Source organism: Manis pentadactyla, chromosome 9 (genome assembly GCF_030020395.1).
Source record: "Manis pentadactyla isolate mManPen7 chromosome 9, mManPen7.hap1, whole genome shotgun sequence".
Lineage (NCBI taxonomy): Eukaryota > Metazoa > Chordata > Mammalia > Pholidota > Manidae > Manis > Manis pentadactyla.
In genome coordinates, this window is record NC_080027.1 from 84,992,960 (window position 1) to 85,009,666 (window position 16,707).

Consider the following 16,707-nt stretch of genomic DNA (forward strand, 5'->3'; position numbering starts at 1 on the left):
TAAGAAATCTCTTGGCCTTAAGCCAGTCCCTCCTTCCTTCCAAGAGAGGGATCCCTCAGCTGTTGGGTGAGTGGACAAGAACTGTACTTGGCTTGGCAAGCCCCATGGAATCCCTTTAGCAACTCTTCCAAATGTGGATTTATTTTAAATATTTATTTCTTGTAATTAAAAAGTAATATTTTAAATAGAAGAGGAGAAAACAAGGCTGAGCAGTAGAATTAGAAGTGGGAAAGGAGGAATGAGGGGGAGCAACTGCTAAAGTTGTTGGGAATGGGGTGGAATTTGGCTCTGAGCTTCCTGGCAGCCTGTGCAAAAAGGGAAACCTGATCAGTTATGGAGCTCTTCTTATTAGCAAGGGAGATATTTGCCAGTTCCTCGAGGAAAATGCAATTGATTTTCAGTTTTAGCTTTTTCTAGGCACTAAATCCTGAATGAAATTTTTCCTTCAAGGGCTTAGGAGGGGTCATTAATTGCTGCAATAAACAACACCCTCGTTTTACAGCAAATGTGGAAGTGTATCTCCAGTGATCCAGGGGGCATTTACCTTGTAGCTCACTGGATGTATGTTTTGCTTGAGTATCATCATTATTAGTAGGTGAGAAAGAACTCAGATTGGCTTTTCCTTCCAAAGAACTGAGCTTCATTCACTTAGAGTATTTCAGAGTCCTCACAAGGACCTAGAGGTCACTGAGATTGTTAGTACATTTTTTGCAGGGGGAGTTCATGAAGTACTTGACCACGTCACAAAGTTCTAGTCAGCATCTTTTGTGTGATATGCCTAAGGGATAGGGAAGTATTTTACCAACCATTAGGTTGAAAGCTGCATTATATAAAAGGACATGAACAGAAACATACACGAGTAGAAGACATTGAACAATGGAATCAGGCAGACATGGGTTTGAATCTTTTCCTATCTCTAACTAGCTGTGTGACCTTGGGAAACTTTCTTAGGCTCTCTGAGCAGTCTCTCTGTCTGGAAAAATAATGATGATGATATCTGCATCTGCCTTGGATTATTGAATCAAATGGTGATGTCCCCAAAGTGTATACCATGTGTTCTATTCTCTTCAAACCCCTTCTCTTCCTCCTCCCATGCTAGGTCTCAGAGAATTTGTGTGGAGCTCCCACTCTATCCCTACTTCTGTGTTTCAGGCTCAACTCAGCCTGCAGAGGACCCTGAGGTACAGCCTTACATGACCTGCCTTGTCCAGACCACTTGTCTGTGGTGATAACCTTCACGCTTGGGGCCACTTTCTGCCCACATTTGTCCAGAGCATCTGTGGCAACCCTTGGGCTGCCTTCTGAAATCGTTTCAATACCTTTCCCTGCTTTGTTCCAAGTTCCTTCCTGTGCCCTGGTCTTAATTGTGTGGCTACAGGGCAGTTTCTTGAAGACAGAAGCTAGGACCCTGGTCCAAACTCTTCATGTCATGCAGGAAGAAACTGGAGTCTAGGTAGGAAGAGTCCTTTGCCCCAGGGCACACAGTGTGGAGCAGCAGGAGGGCATCAGACCTGAGTCTCTGAACTGTGCAGGGTCCCTGTGCTCCCTGAGTGTGATGACTGAAGTACCGACTCCCCAGCCTACAATGTCCAAGGACCCAGCCCCACTCCACAGATGCAGTCTTAGCACCAACTATTCCCGGCAAAGGGAAACCAGAAATGGCCAAATGGATAGAGAGATTTAAACAGAAAACCATCACAAGGAAAAATTCTTTCTCCACTTTCCAGCTCATTCTCTTAAAGACTTTATTGCTTTTGGGAGGCTGTGACCACACTCTCTTTACCCTTTCTGACCTCATCTCTTATTCCTCTGGCTGACCCTCTCTGTCCTCCAGTCACAACTGACCACATGTCACATACCCTGGGCACGTGGACACGTCCAGGTGTCTGCTGGTGCTCTTTGTCTTCCTGGAATACCATCCTTCCACTGGGAGAAATTCCAACCCCCATCAAAGCCCACTTCTGACATTGCCTTGAGGAACCCTACTCCTCAAAAGGAGCAAACGGCTCCTTCCTCGATGCCCTTTCCTGTGCCCAAGCTCATAGCCTCCAGTATAATGCTTAGGGCAGCTGGGTGTGCATTAATTACTGGAGTAATTTGAGTTAGCTGTGAGTACCTCCATCTGGCCAGATCAAGAGCTCCCTGAAGGACCATGTCTAACTAATCTTGGTACTCCCCAGTACCCAATACTCTACCTGACATGGAACAGATAGGAAACTTGTAGTTGTGTAGAATGTCATGTGATCATGGCATTAATTACTGCTACTTGAGCATCTACGCTGCTAGGCCCTTTAAATACACTCTCCTGGCATCTCACACAGAGCCAGTAATGTGGCTTATTAGTATAGCCCACTTTGCAGATGAGGAAACTGAAGCTCAGAGAGGGGAAGTCACTTACTCAAGATCACACAGTAACAGATGTGGGATTCCAAGAAGCTGTTTTGAATGTCAAAGTCAAGGGAAAGACATCATGTGGAATGTATAGTGCTTCCCCGCCTCCCCCAAACATCCAGAGTCCAAAAGTCACCAGCATGTCCTGGGACCTGACCATGGACGCCCATCAGGGTCGGGGGTAGCCTCCTAGCCTGCAGCCACCATAACAGGGAACTCCATCCTTTAGGAGGAAGGCCTCCCTGGGGTGGTACCCACCGGAGGCTACGTGCTAGCCCTTGCAGTGCTTTGCTGGAATTTTCGGGAGGTGCCTTTCCCGGATCTAATCCCTCTGGCAACCTCCAACTAAGGGTCATGGCCCGTTTTTAGAGCCACAGCCGCACAGCCTCCCAGGCAGGAGAGACTTAGCAGAACCGCCACACGCCTTGCAGACAAGCCAAGAGAAAGGAGGTTATTTTGGGAATGGTTGTCCTGGTTACGCCGTCCCGCGGCGTCCTCTGTCCCAACACAACCCGTCGGTTTTCTGGACGCGCCAAGGGAAATCTTTCAGTCTTCGAATCACTTTGTCTTTACAAAAATCCGCCCCTTTTCCTAGCTACCTTGTCTCTTGTGTTTTTGAGTCCCATTCACAGGTGGAGAAACTGAGGAACGAGCAAGTGAGCACGACTTAAACTTACCTTCTGCGAGCCACCTAGGGACGAGGCCCGCTGTTCTCAGAATGTCAATCCCTGTGACAGATTTCGATTTGGAGAACGCACGTGTTTACCGACTTTAAAACCTCAGCCCCATGTAAATAGTTAACATTGTAAGCGAACCCCCAAGTCCCTTCCTCTCAGCTTTCAGAGGTACTCTTGTGTTTTACAACTTTAGTTTGTATTTCCAATCCGCCGGTCAAAGGGTTAAATGGGAGCAGGAGGGGGCCTTTTGCGGGCGGCAGGGCCTCGAAAGGGTTAAAAATATAAACACATTTACTCCCCTAACAATTTGGTTCAAAAGGGGCAGCGACGGGACCAGGAGAGCCAAGGAGTCCCCCCAACAACAGAATGACTTTAAATTTCAGAACTTTTAATTCCGACCCCCCCGCCCCAAAGTGTCCCAGTTCCAAAGTTCTTTCAACCATCTCTTTTTTCATTTTTTTTTTTTCTCCATTTCTCCGCGGGGTGGATTATAAATCTCGTCCTCTCCTTTCGGGTTCCAGGACTAGGTTCCCCTCTCCGGGAAGCGCGCGGGGCGGGGGCTAAGGGGGGCCCCGGGAGTTTTCTCCGGGGCCGAGTTGGGACGCGGCTGGTGAGTCCCGGCTCCGGCCCCTGAATTGGGGGGTCCGCGTCTGCCCCAAACGCCGCTTTCTTCCGTTTTCCATGTCATTTCCTGTACTAATAAGATGGTGGTCAAAGCAGGGGAGGAGAGCAGCAGCGAGTCGCCGCCGCCGCCGCCGCCGCGCCGAGGCTGGCGCTGAAACTTTGCCCCGCCGGGGACCAGCGCGCCCACAGCACGGCCGCCCCCGCCGCGGGGGCCGCCAGCCGGGGCCGCGCCGCCTCCGCTGAGCCGTCCGCCGGGCCGCCCGCGCCTCCCGGGCCCCGCGGCTGCCGCAGCATTCCCGGGAAGGTGAGTCAGCCCCGGTAGCCAATGTGGCCATTGAAAATGGCTTCGGAAAGCGCTCGGCAGTTTGCCAGCGAGCGCGGGGGCCGCCGGTGCAGAGGCTGCGAGCGGCTGCGGGGGGCGCGGGCAGCCGGAGGCCGGCGCCGGCGGAGCTGGGGGCCCTGGCGGCGCGGGCGAGGACCGGGGGGGCGGCTCGTCCCGGCCCCGAGGTGGGTTAACCCTCGGCAGGTAGCTGCTGCCGTCGCTGCCGTCGCCTCCGCCGCCGCTGCCGCCGCGGGAATCAGGGGCCGCCCCTCCGCCTCCTCCCTCCCCGTTTCCTTCTCGCTTGCTCGCCTTGTTACAGTGTAGCCTTTTCTCTGCGCCGACGTTCCGCCCGCTGACTGACGTGGCCTCGGACCAATGGGAACAGCGGTCCGAGCCAAGCGTTCGGAATGAGAACGCGGTGACACGGTCGGGGCGGGGCACCGAATGCTGGAGGGCTTGCTGCGGCCGCTGGCCTAGTTCTTGGGGGCACTTACCTCTCGGCCCTTGGGGCAAATGTGCGGACTCAGATCCCTCGGGATGCAATGGGGCTTCTTCCAGCCCTTCCGTGATTTCCCTCTAAACGCGACAGAGCTGGAGGCCGTTTCTTTATTGTATTTTAATCTTAGTTGCGGTGTAGACTATTCGGGAAATGTCTCCGGAGTGTAGTCTCCATCCCCCACTCGAAATCCCCAAGGTACTCCCTTACGCAGAAACTGCTGAAATTTAGCGACTAACGACCTTTCTCCGGTCAAGGCCAGCACGCCCTAGGCAAGTCGCTGCAAGGCGAATACAAATGTCTTGGGCAATGGGTGATGCTGGTTGAAAAGTTGCTTGTGTCTTGAACCGGGTTGGGGGATTGGGCTTTTGACCCTCCCCTGGGGTGGGGTGGGATTTAGGAGAGAAAAATGCTAAATCTCTCTTCTTAGATGCTTGCTTCATGTGGAGAAAGGTTGTGGTATATAATTTAGAGTGGCTGAGAGGCAACACCCAGTTCTTTGTGCACGGGGACTGGAGGCAATAATGAGAGATTGCTCTTGATGCCTGGAAACCCTGTAAACTTTGGGGTTTTGTCTCTGCTGGGACAAAAGAATTTTCCATGAAGCATGATGCCTGGACCTACAAAAACTTGCCTTTGCCTACATTTCCCCTTGAGGGGAAGAAGTTTTTGGGGTGTGGGGCTTCATGGGCCAGAAGTAACAGTCTGTGGTCTCCTTCCCTGGGGAGTGGGAAGTGGGCAAGCAGAGTTCTCTGTTGGGCACATGTCTGAAAACCTCTTCTGGGAACAGAGCCTAGGCTGGTTGCTTTAGTTTAATGAAAAGGGTCTTCTCCATTGGAGCCCCTCCTCCCCTTCTTAATTAATGACTGTGAGACTTTGTTTGGACTTGGCCGTGTTACCTTTGACCTCTCTGAACCTTGCTTTTCCATCCCTAAAATAGGCCCACCAAAGCCTGTCTGGTAAGGCAATTGTGAGATTAAATGAGATAAGCAGGAGCAAAAAAAAAAAAAAATGCCTAGCCCACGCCTTAAACATGATTGAAGCAGTGTTATTCTCTCTCGCTGGGACTACTGCAGAACATACTACCTTAGGACTGTTAGACCCCACACAGGTCCGTCCAGTCCCAAACTGACAGGGCTTTCTCGGAGAAGCAGGGCCAGAGTTAATTTCTCTCCCTAGTGACCTTCTCAGAGATGAGGAGCTCACCTCACTTGTCCCAGGAGCTTTGATCTGCCATCACAACCATTACTTGTGTACTATTTTGTCATGAGCTTTAATTCTGTCCTCTAAGCCCCTTGTACTGATGTCCTTCGTAGAGCTGTTATCCTTGGTATCAAGGAGACACTTCTATCATCTGAATCTTTCCTTGCACTTTACATGTATGGGAAGGTGAGGTATCCTTGGTTTTAGGTCATTGGCAAGTATGAAGGAAGTAAAGACAACTGGACTAAGTCAGGAGTCATGCCGTCTTGGCTCTGAGTCATGACAAACACATAGGGTCTAAGCCTGTCCCATAATCTTCCTCCCAAACCTCCTCCAGGACTGATCTTGGCCAAGACTACCACCATCCTACTAGTCCTCAAGGCAGAAGCCCCAGTACCTCCATTCTCTCACCCCAGCTCCCTCCATCTCCAGATCTAGAGGACTTCAGCCTATAAATTGAATCCATCCACTTCTCTCCATTGCCTCATCTCCAGCATGTCAACTAAGCCACCACTGTCTCTCCCCAGGACAACAAGAGCCTCCTAACTGTCCACCTGTGACTTCCCCTCTATGCCAGTCTCAGCACTGCAATCGTGTTCTAAAAGTCACATCAGGCCTTCCATTTCCTGCTTTAAAACACGGAAAAGTCCTTCCATTGCTTTTGGGATAAAGGGGGAAATTGTTAACTGTGACCTAAAAGCCTTTAAGTGATCTGGCCCATGCCCTTTCCTTGGCCTCCTTTCCCAGTCTCCACTAGATCTCTCTCTCCTTCATGCCCTATTCTTTCCTGCATTTCCTGATCCCTCCTTCTGGAGTACTAAAACCATTGTGATCTAATGAATGAGTTAAGGTTGGTAAAGGGCAAGATGGGGTGGGACAGTGTCTGATGGTCCTTAATAGTACCCCCTAAATATTCCCAGTTCATCCAGGCACAGGGTAGGATTGAGTCTAGGTCCCCCGGTGCTTGGGTGGGGACATGTGACTGGCCAGTGAGTTGTGAACTAGAGCAATCTATGCCACTTCTGGACTAAAGCTTTAGTTGCTGGTGTGAGACCCTTCAGAGTGCTCGTTTCTTGGGACATGACAACCAGCAGCAGGGGGGATGGTGGCTGCTTTTGGTAGCCTGGGTCCTTGTTTCGCCACATGAATGGAGCTCCTTGAAGCTCCATGATGGACATGCAGCATGAGTGATAACTAAGCCTTTGTTGTTCTAAAACTCAGAGATTTCGGAGTTGTTTGTTACTGCAGCATAGCCTAGCTTGTCCTGACAAATACAGGGACTAGAGGAGTGTTCTAGGCAGAGACAAGTACACACACATACAGACTTGGGAAGGCTCATCCTCAGCAGCCAGGGTGACCTTTTTTGACAGACAAACTTGAGTCTATCAGCTTTTGCCTGAAAAACCTTCAGAAACTCCTGGAACTTTTAGTACAGAAATTCTTAAGCTGCCCTCCAGGCCCTGTGGGGAAACCATCTTGCATGCCTCCATTTGCCATGTTCTGCCTAGTATGGTGCTTTCCTCATATTGTCCCCTCTGTTTTAATGGTGCATTCCACTCCCGTTGCTTAGGCCCCCTCACCCTTCACCTTTCAGCTTCAGCATCTCTCCAGGGAAGTGCTCCCTGATTAGGTTGAAGCCTCCATTATAGTCTCTCATGCCCCACGAACCTCTCCTATGTAGCGTCGCTTTAGTAGCAGTTTTGCATTTATTAGTGTGGTTATTGGTTGCAGTCTTACTCTCTCATCAGACAATAAGCTCTGCGAGGACAGGGCCCAGGATGGCTTGTGTGGCCCCTGTGTTTCCAGCGTCTGCATATGAGACTGCTTGATGAATACCTTCTGGTGAATCCCCGAGCATTGGCTGTGGGCTCCCTGTGTGCTGGGGGCTGAGGACAGGATTAATGACTGCTGCTTCCCTGGGGTATGGGCTGGCGGGTACAGCTGGAAGGAGGTGTCAGACATGGCAAGCAAAGTGGCCTGTAGAGTACAGAAACCAATAAACTCCCCAAAGTTACACCGGACCATGCCCCAGCAGGACCATGATCCTGGGATGTCTGAGAGGAAATTCCAGGAGGGCAAGAGGGTGAGACTTAACAGACCCTCAAGGTCTCTGCTGATCTAGAAAGTACATGATTAAGTGAAGGGGCTTCAGACTAGGAGATCCAGGCACGATGAAGATGAAAATAATGATGAAAGCAGCTAATGTTTATGGAGAGCATTTTGTTTCAGGAATGGTTCTAAGCATACCATATATCTTATGTCAGTTCTACAAGGTGGTATTATTTATTATTTCTGTTTCACAGATGGGGAAACTGAGTACCCAAGAGGCGAAGTAAGTGGTCTGGCCAGGATCAGAATCCTGGCTCTCTGTTGCCCCCTTCCTAGATCCACCAAGGAGAAGCCCTTTTGGATATGTTGTGTGGGGTTATAAAGCCCTTTTTGGAGGACAAGTTTCCAGGAGGTAACACCCACCCAACATTGGGGTTTGAACAAGGGGGGTTCCAGCTCAGAGGTGCCTGGTGGCCTTGGTGCCAGGGCAGGTCTAGAATTGTCCTGTGCGTCTCCACCTCTGCCAGGGCCTGCGAGTCCTTGGAGGCCCCAGAGCCTCATGTTCTCAGAGTAGGCCTAGGAGGGGCTTCCCTGCAGCTGGCCCAGGGGCAGTACCGGAAAAATAAGCTGTGCATAAAGAAAAAAAAAACAATGAAGAAAAAAGAAAAATGTGCAGTTATTTTTATAAAGCCTGCTTCCTATTGCAGATTTGGATCTGCTTGGAAAGGCCAGTGTTCACACAGTGCAGCCACACATGTGGTGGCGTCCCTGGGCTAAAGCTCCACAAGAGGGGAAGGCTGGGGTGTCCTTCAGTCCTTCATTCATTCCTCAGGTAGTCAGCACTCATGTACTATCCCTGTGCCAGGCACTGGGCTGGGCTTGGGGGATGCTTTGTGGAACCCAGTCCTTGCCACTAAAGAACTCAGAGACCAGTGTGGGAGGTGGGCAGTTACAGGTTACAGCAGAAGGGTGCAAGGGAGACAGCCATCGACTCCAAGTTAAGGAAAGCTTCCCTGAGGAGGAGGCCTTTCAGCTGGACTTGGAAGGAGGTGTGGGATTTGGAGAACAAAGAGGGAAGAGGCATTCCCACATGGGGTTTGGCTTGTACAAAGGTATGATGAGCACACTGAAGGGCTTGGAGAGGCTCAAGTAGTTCGTTTGGCAGCAGGGTGTGTGTAAGGGAGGAGAAGGAGGGCAATAAACCTGGAATGAGAAAAATAGTAATAATAATAGTATGACTAACAGTCCTCATGCTGCCTCAGGACCTTTGCATTAGTTGTTCCCACTCCCTAGACTGTTCTTACCCACTGTCTCCATGCCAGGCTTCCTCACTTCCATCAGAATGTGCTTAAATATCACCTTCTCCTAGGCACTTTCCTTTTTAAAATTGTAACCCCTACCTCCTTGACCACCCCATCCCAGTCTCTGCTTTTTTCTCCTCAGTACATAGCACATATAACATGTCCTATGTTACTTCTTTATTTTGTTTTGGCTGCCTCCCTTCATTATACTGCAAGCTCCCAGAGAGCTGGACTTCTTAGTTTTGTTCACTACTGTATCATCAGTGTTTAGCACATAGTAGGGCCTCAGGTATTTGTGGAATGAGTAAATGAATTGAGCACTTAGTATGTGCAAAGTGCTTTACATGCATTTTTTTCATTTAATCTTCCCAGCAGAACCCTGATATTTCCCCATTTTTTAGGGGAAATAGGAGACCAAGGCTCGACAGTGGGGTAACTTGCCTGAGGTTTCCCATTTGGTAAGCAGCACAACTGGGATTTGAAGCCTGGCTGCTTGGCTCCTGAGCCCTCCTGCCTAGCCCTTTGCTCTGCCCCAGCCAGGTTATGAAAGGTCTTGACTGCTGTATACTCTGTCTCTGGGGCCACAGATAGCCACAGAGGTTTCTATGAGGAGGAAGCAGGCATGGTTATCAGCTCTAGCTCCCAGAGATCGGCAGCACCAGCAGCTTGGGCAAGAGTTTGGAGGCAGGGAGGCTGATTAGGAGACTGTTGCAGCAAGCAAGGTAAGAGAGGATGAGGTGAGGGCCTGTTGGTGTCCATTCCAAGGGGAAAGGTGGGGGGCCAGGAACTTGGCTCTTCACACTAGGGCTCAGAGCAGGTGGGCTGGGGCACAGTTCTGGGGCACAGGGGCACAGGTTTTTTAGAGCGTGCCTGGCTTCTGTTTCTGGGTAGCGAGGGCACCCCTAGGTGAGATCCAGCAAAGTGCCTTGGGCTGGCCTCTTGGCAGGGAGGAAGGAAGTGAGAGGGAGCCAGGGGAGCAAGTGGGTAGGGACAGTACTGTGCCATGAAGGGGGTGTGGGCCCCCCTGTTCAGTTAGTGCTCCTGCCATTGGCAGCTGGGAGACTGGGTAAGAGGCTGCCTTCTTGGGGTTGCCTGTTTCCTCATCTGCGAAGTGGGGGTGATGATAATGCCTGCCTCATGGGGGCCCCAGAGGAAGAATCATGGAGCCCCAGTGTGTGGCACTGGGCAAGCTCTGGGCCAGAGGGCATGGAAATAATCATGTGCCTCTTACTGGGGACGGCAGTGCCTAGATATGAGAGAGAGCATGCATCCTGGAGGTCTCTCTACTTCATAGTGACCTGACCACACTTTCAGACACTGACACCTCCTCCATGGGCTTGTGATCAAAGCCAGGTATGCCTGGGCCTCAGTTTCCCTTTCTGTAAGTGGAAACAGTAATAACAGTTCTGTGCTATGTTCTGCTCTGTGGAAGAGAACTTTTTCCTCTGTGTTTTCAAGACCAAGTTTAAGAGGAAAACATATTATGTCCTAAGAGGTCACTTTCTCATCCATTTATGGATGAGGAAACTAGGGTTCAGAGAGGTTAAGTGACTAACTCCAGATCACACAGCCATAACCTAATCTTTCCAGTCACCCCGAGGAACCCACATTTATAAAGGAAGTCTAAAGGAAGCCATAACAATTTCTAGCATGTCGCCTGGGTGCTTTAAATACGGAATTTGATTTATAAGCTCTTCGTTTACACAGCAGGTTTCAGGACACTTTCCCCACCCCAGGAACCTCATGGGTCAGAACTTGCAGGCACAGACAGACCAAGTTGGACAGACCAAGAGCCTCCAATGAAATGACACTGGGTGAGGGGGTGGAGGTGGAGAGGGACAGAAAGCTGCTGGCTGCCCTGCTGTCCAGCATTGGCCTCAGATCAGGGATGGGTGCTGAGGGATGGGGACCCTGTTTGCAAAGTGAGGCAGACCTGGGCCTCTAGAGCCTTCCATACCTTCTAAGGCTTTCTTTCCACCCCTTTCTCATCCCCACCCCACCTGATCCATAAGGCTAACCCAGGGCTCTTCCCAGCTTTACTTTCTCCCAAATCCCTTATCATTCGCCCATGAAGCTGGCAGGCCAGCTCTCCATGACTCCATTTCATAATGGAGAAAACAGGCTCAGGGAAGTGAAGTGACTTGCTGGAGGTCAATTTAGGGAATGACCAAGCTGAACTTCTAACCCCAAGTTTAGCACCCCTTCCTCTGCACCCCAGTCTTCCTCTTCCTGCAATCAGAGTGGAATGGGGAGCTCTTGAGAGTTTTAGCCCAGTCTGTGTGCCCTGTCCTCCAAAATGAGGCTATCTGGCCACACTGCTGCATATCTATAGTGGCATGGAGCTTACTTCATCCTGGGGGGACAGAGGCATCAGACCCCAGGTCATGTGCATGAAGGGACTGGGGTGGAGAAGGTGTAGTGACTAGTGGGCACCTTCTCTTTGGCTCATAGCAGTGTTGGAGGCGAGAGTAGAACCAGCAGGCAGGAAGATCAATTTGACTTGGGCACTGAGCTGGGCTGGTGTGGACGTCAGCGAGCAAGTAAATATGGAATTATCCCCACGAAGTCAGCTTTCCTAGAGTGGCTTCTCCCACTATCTCACACTTTCCCCAAGGGAAAGGGGCAAGGGCCAAGAAGGGATCCTGCTGCTCAATGCCCAGGGGATTGCCAGCTTGGGAGGCCCAGGATGACTGAAAAGCAGGGATAGAGCATCTCGTGGGGGCAGCTGTCCATGACCGAGCCAGGGTGAACTCAGCATTGTCCCAAGGTGCAGGGAGGGTGGGCTATGGGTGGGTGAGGGAGCAGGTTGCAGTCTGGGGACCTTTCCTGACCTCAGAGCCTGACAGCTAACTGCCCTGACCCAAACAGGGTGGCATTTCCCAGGGTGGTGCAAGGCCCCTCCTCAGACAGCTGTGCTACAGAGGGAAAGCCAGACCAGCCAGGGGGGCCTGGTATTTGGAGAGAAGGGGAAGAGGGTCACAGGCTCAAGATATCCCAGGGAGAGGGGCAGGGTGAGAAGAGAGAAGGCCCTTAGCCTAGGGGTAGGGAAGGGCAGGGGCATGAAATCTTCAAAGGATATCTGCCAACTTAGCAGCTAGGGAAGAATTTACCCCAAAGTTGGGTCTTGGGGACATCATGAGCAGAAATGGAGGATCCAGGCCTGAGTTTTGGGCTCAGTGATCCTGAGCCTTCTATAAGCATCAGGAGTAGCCAACCTGAACAAAACTTCAAGGTGTGTATGGGCCTGCCTGAAGCAATGAGCTGCCCCATGACGCTCATGCTATTAGCCTCAGTTTACAAAGGAGAAACAGGCACAGAGGAGTGACTTAACCCAAGGTCATCCAGCCAAGAAAGGCTGAGGCAGGATTTGAACCCAGGTCTGTCTGATTCTGGAGTCCTAGCTCTTCACTCTGCATGGACTGCCTCACTGTTACTGTAGTGGGAAACCTGTCAGGAGCCTACGCTGGGGGGAGGTTGGGTAGAGGACACCAGGTGTCTGCTCCTGTGATATGCTGGGCAGTACAGAGAAAGTACAACTTGGGCCAGCTGTGTGTTCAAGCTAGACACCCTTTCTGTGCTATGTGCTCACCTGAGAAATGGTGACACCCAGCACAGGTACTGCCCATGTTACAGGGTCGTTGGGGCCTTCCCATCCAATATTTGGGTCAGCAAATGGAGCTGACCTTCATGGAGTAACCCCTGGTCTCTGAGAGTCCAAACAAAACACATGATGATGGGCCCTGTCCCCAGGTTCCTCTGGGAACACCAGGTACAGGGTCCTGCCAGTGCCACAGGGAGGTTGTTCTGCAGACCCCTGCCTGTGTGGGAGCTGTGCATTAGTGGTGTGGTGAGATAGGGACAGATATTGAGAGTAAGTGTGGAAAGGCTCATTTTGCAACTTGACACTGCTGCATCATTTGTTATTGTAATTTACAAAAGTATCAGTTGGTAACAGATTGGAAAACTTTTTTAAAAGTCTCTTTATCACAAATAGTTTGAGCAGCTGTGGCCCAGATCCTAACTGTGATTAAAGGTAGGAAGTGCCCTGTGTGCTCAGGGAGGTGGTTGAGAAAGGAGCAAGTCATTCTGCCATGGGTGGGAGAGGGAGAACATGATTAGGCTTCCCAGAAGAAATGACATTGAGCTGGACCTTGAAAGAGAAACAGAAGTTTGCCAGGTGGAGGGAGAGGGAAGGACATACTGGGCACTGGGAACAGTATGTGCAAAGACAGACAATGTGAGGTTCTGGTGGTTCAGCAAATGGCAAATGGTCTTGGGTGTTTGAAGAAGAGGCAGTGGAGATGGCCCTGGCAGATTAGGCCAGACTGGGAGGGCCTTGAATGCCAGGCTAGGAAGCTGAGATTTAAAGACTGTTTTGGAGGCAGAGGTCCTGAGGTGGGAGATAAGATCACAGCTGAGCAGGTGCTTTAAAGGACTGAAGGGGACATCCACATGGCGTTTCTCTTTGGTCTCAGCCTTTAGGGAGGCTGCTGCTTGGTGCCAAGTGGGGTATATTTCTGGTGAGAAGGCCTCTCTTCATCTCTTCTGGGGCAGGCAACCCTGTAGTTCTGCTAGGGCCTGGCTTCCCCAAGAGGCATCCTGGCTGGACAGGCAGGCAGTTCTCCAGGGTGAACAGCAGGTCTTCCCAGGCTGTTCTGGCCGGGGGTCAGCGTCTGGAGTGGTGGGCTACCCGTAACGGGACCCTCTTGTCCCCATGGCCTGATGCTGCCAGTGCTGTAAGTGGGTGTGCTGGTTGCAGAGTCCAGAGCTGGGCTCAGAGTGTGGGCTGAGTTTGAGGCTGATCCTGGGGGTCGGCCAGGTGCTGGGAGCCTGGTGTCTGATGGCATGGAGTCTGCTCAGGTGGTGAGCAGTAGACAGCTCCTGATGTCACTTCCTGCACAAGTCCTCTGATGAGTCGGAGCTGAGGCCTGCCTTTGTGGCCTGAGGAGCATACCTCTGGTTGAGGTGACAAGGGACAGTTAATGTCTCAACCTGGGCAGCTCAGGCAAACAGACAGCACAGTGTCAGGGGGCTGCTGCTATTCCTCCGCTCTGGTGCAACCACCTGTCCTGAGAGGAGCCAAATGCCTGCCCAGGGGCTGCTGGGGCACGTAGGCCTGGGCCTGCATATGGCCCTAGGTCCACAGAGAATGCTGGCCTGTCTGGGAGGGATCTTTGGGAAGCAACTATCCTGCCCGGCCCACCTACGCCCTCCTTCTCTGGGGCCCCTGTTGAGGGTGGCCCAGCCTCCTGCTCCCTCCCTGCTGCTTCTTCAGCTGGGCCCCACAGCAGCCCGGCCATCTGGCTGCCATTCAGTGGCAAGTCCAGCGGCCTGGGATCCTGTGGGGATGGGGTTAGGCAGGCATTCGCAGCCTGTCCAGGTGCCTGTTTCAGGCCCAGGCGTCACTCAAGCACTATGGTTTTGACAGTGGCTTTGGTCATGCTTGGAAGCTCAAAGCTTAAGTCTTTGGACCTCTCAGGCTCTTCCTCTGCTTGGGCTGGTTCCGTGCTGGCCTCAGGACTTGTCATAGCCTGAGGGTGTCCCTGAGGTGGGGGAGGGTGGCTCTGGGGCAGCTGAGCCCACCTCAGGCTTTATCTTGCTGCCACACCTCTCCCAGAGCCTGTACCTTTGAGTACCAGGAGGGACCTCCTTTCTTTGTTTCCAGGGGGCCTCTCCTCACAGGACACCCCAGGCCTGTTCTGCGTGACCCATGCCACAGACTGAATGAATTCCCCAAAGCTGTGGTCCAGGCTCAAGGTGGCTGCATTGCTGACCACAGCCTATTTGCTTTTCCTCTCCTTGATTCTCCTCCGCAGTTCTGTTGCCTGCCCTGTCCCAGTTCCCTAGGCTGTCGGTGAGACAAGGACTTGCTGGCCCAGCTCCCACAGATCCCTTCCCCCAGTTTCAGGTGGAAACCAGACTCCTCCTTGGCACCTGCTGGTGGCTCCCTGCCCTCCCTGAGCACCCTGGCCCTTAGCCCAGGACAGTGGCCAAGAAAGGCTCCACTGCACTTTCAGACACTCCTGTCTCCTTCCGCACCCCTCTCTCCACCTGGAGGATCCCTCCACCTGCTGCCTTCTGGTCCCAGTGTTGGGCCAGCAAGGGGCTCCTTTCTGGCTGTCCTGGACTCCCAGATGTGCAGCAACTAAGTATATTTTGGGGGCTCAGCTGTAGCCATCCCCTTTTCTCAGTGCCTAGTGTCCATGGCAGGGATGGGACCTCACAGTTTGTGGGAGTCTGTGTGACTCACATAGAAGCTACTTGGACAATATCCCATTTCATCTGTGCAGTAGGCTTGGGAGGTAGATACTGTGAGCCCATGTTGCAGATGAGAGAGTTGAGGCTCCACAGGGTTTAGTGAATTTGTCAAGGTCTTATAGGCAGTCATTGGCAGAGCTGGGACTCAGACTCATATCTTTTGGCTCTTTTCTTGACCCCAGTGCTGTCTTTAAGTTAAGTGCTTCACTGACCTTTGCTTGTTATATTGTTAGGGGTCAGTGCCTAGGTCTGGCTGGGGCCAGAGCTTAGCCTGCTGGGGCTTAGGGCTCACTGTGTGGCTGGAGCTGTTGCCTGGGCTCAGTGTGACAGTCAGGGGCAGCAAGCCCTGTGAATATTTCATGTTCACTTGCTCCTCTTTCTTCCTAAACTCGTATGCGCAGTGTGAGGTCCTCCTAGACACACGGCCTCTGGGAGTCTAGGCTGACGCCAGGCATGCTGCCCAGGGGCTGTGATCTGGTGGAACAGAGGGGCTGGGGCTAGGAGTCACTGGGGGACATAGGAGAGGAAGAGGTTGGCTTTGCACCTCTGACTGAGACACAGTAAGGGTCTACAATGCCTGGCATCTCTCCTCCAGTGTCTGATGCTCTGTGCTTCCTTAAAGCCACTCTTGATGATGGTAGAGTAAGGGCTTCACTCCTACTCCACTGAGGAGGCTCCAAAGTTCAGAAGGGCCAGCTAACCCATCTATCCTGTGGTATTCCAGTTCTCTCGATTTTCCCCACCCCAACACAGATACTTCCAGGGGCCAGCAGCTCTCTGGTTCCCAAGGCAGCTCATTGTGTCTTTTTTTATGTTTTACTAAGTTTTAAGTTATGTAAGGAATATATAAATCCATTTTTGCTGTAAAAAAGCCAAATATTATTTAAAAAGTTCAAATAATCTTCTTTGATAACCACAATATTCCAGTCTCCTCTGCAGGGTTAGTCATCACTGTTATTACATTCCTTCTAGATCCTTTCCTATATAGTGACACACAGAACCTGTAGGAATATATGCCATTATAGTGTGCATGAGGGGTGTGTGTGTGTGTTTCAACAAATTTAATAGAGATCATTCTGAAAATTGCTTTTCTCATTTACTATTGGATCTAGGATATCTATTCGTGGTTTTACATAGCAAGTTACCATATCTTTTTTCTTTTCTTTTTTTTTTTAACTGATAAACAGTAGTTTTAGAGAAGATCATCATTTATTTAGCCATTTTCCTACTGCTGGACATTGAGGTTACTTCTGATTTTATTCTTATGCCTCCTTGGGCATACCCAGGGTAATGGCTGCTGGTTATGGGAGCCTGTTGCATTTTTTAAATTATTGTGCAATATTTAAAATCTGTCCACTGAGACTTTGCACAGAACTAATGTCTCCC

General features: G+C 51.3%; 1 protein-coding gene across 1 annotated transcript in view; it reads left to right on the top strand.

Moving 5' to 3' along the window:
- The first annotated feature begins 3,866 nt into the window (after positions 1–3,866).
- The window catches only part of PRDM11 (PR/SET domain 11), an 86,409-nt gene continuing 73,568 nt past the window's right edge, over positions 3,867–16,707 (top strand). The window contains exon 1 of the mRNA XM_036891654.2: positions 3,867–3,996. The gene's annotated coding sequence lies outside the window, so the exon portion shown is untranslated. The remainder of the gene's footprint in view (positions 3,997–16,707) is intronic.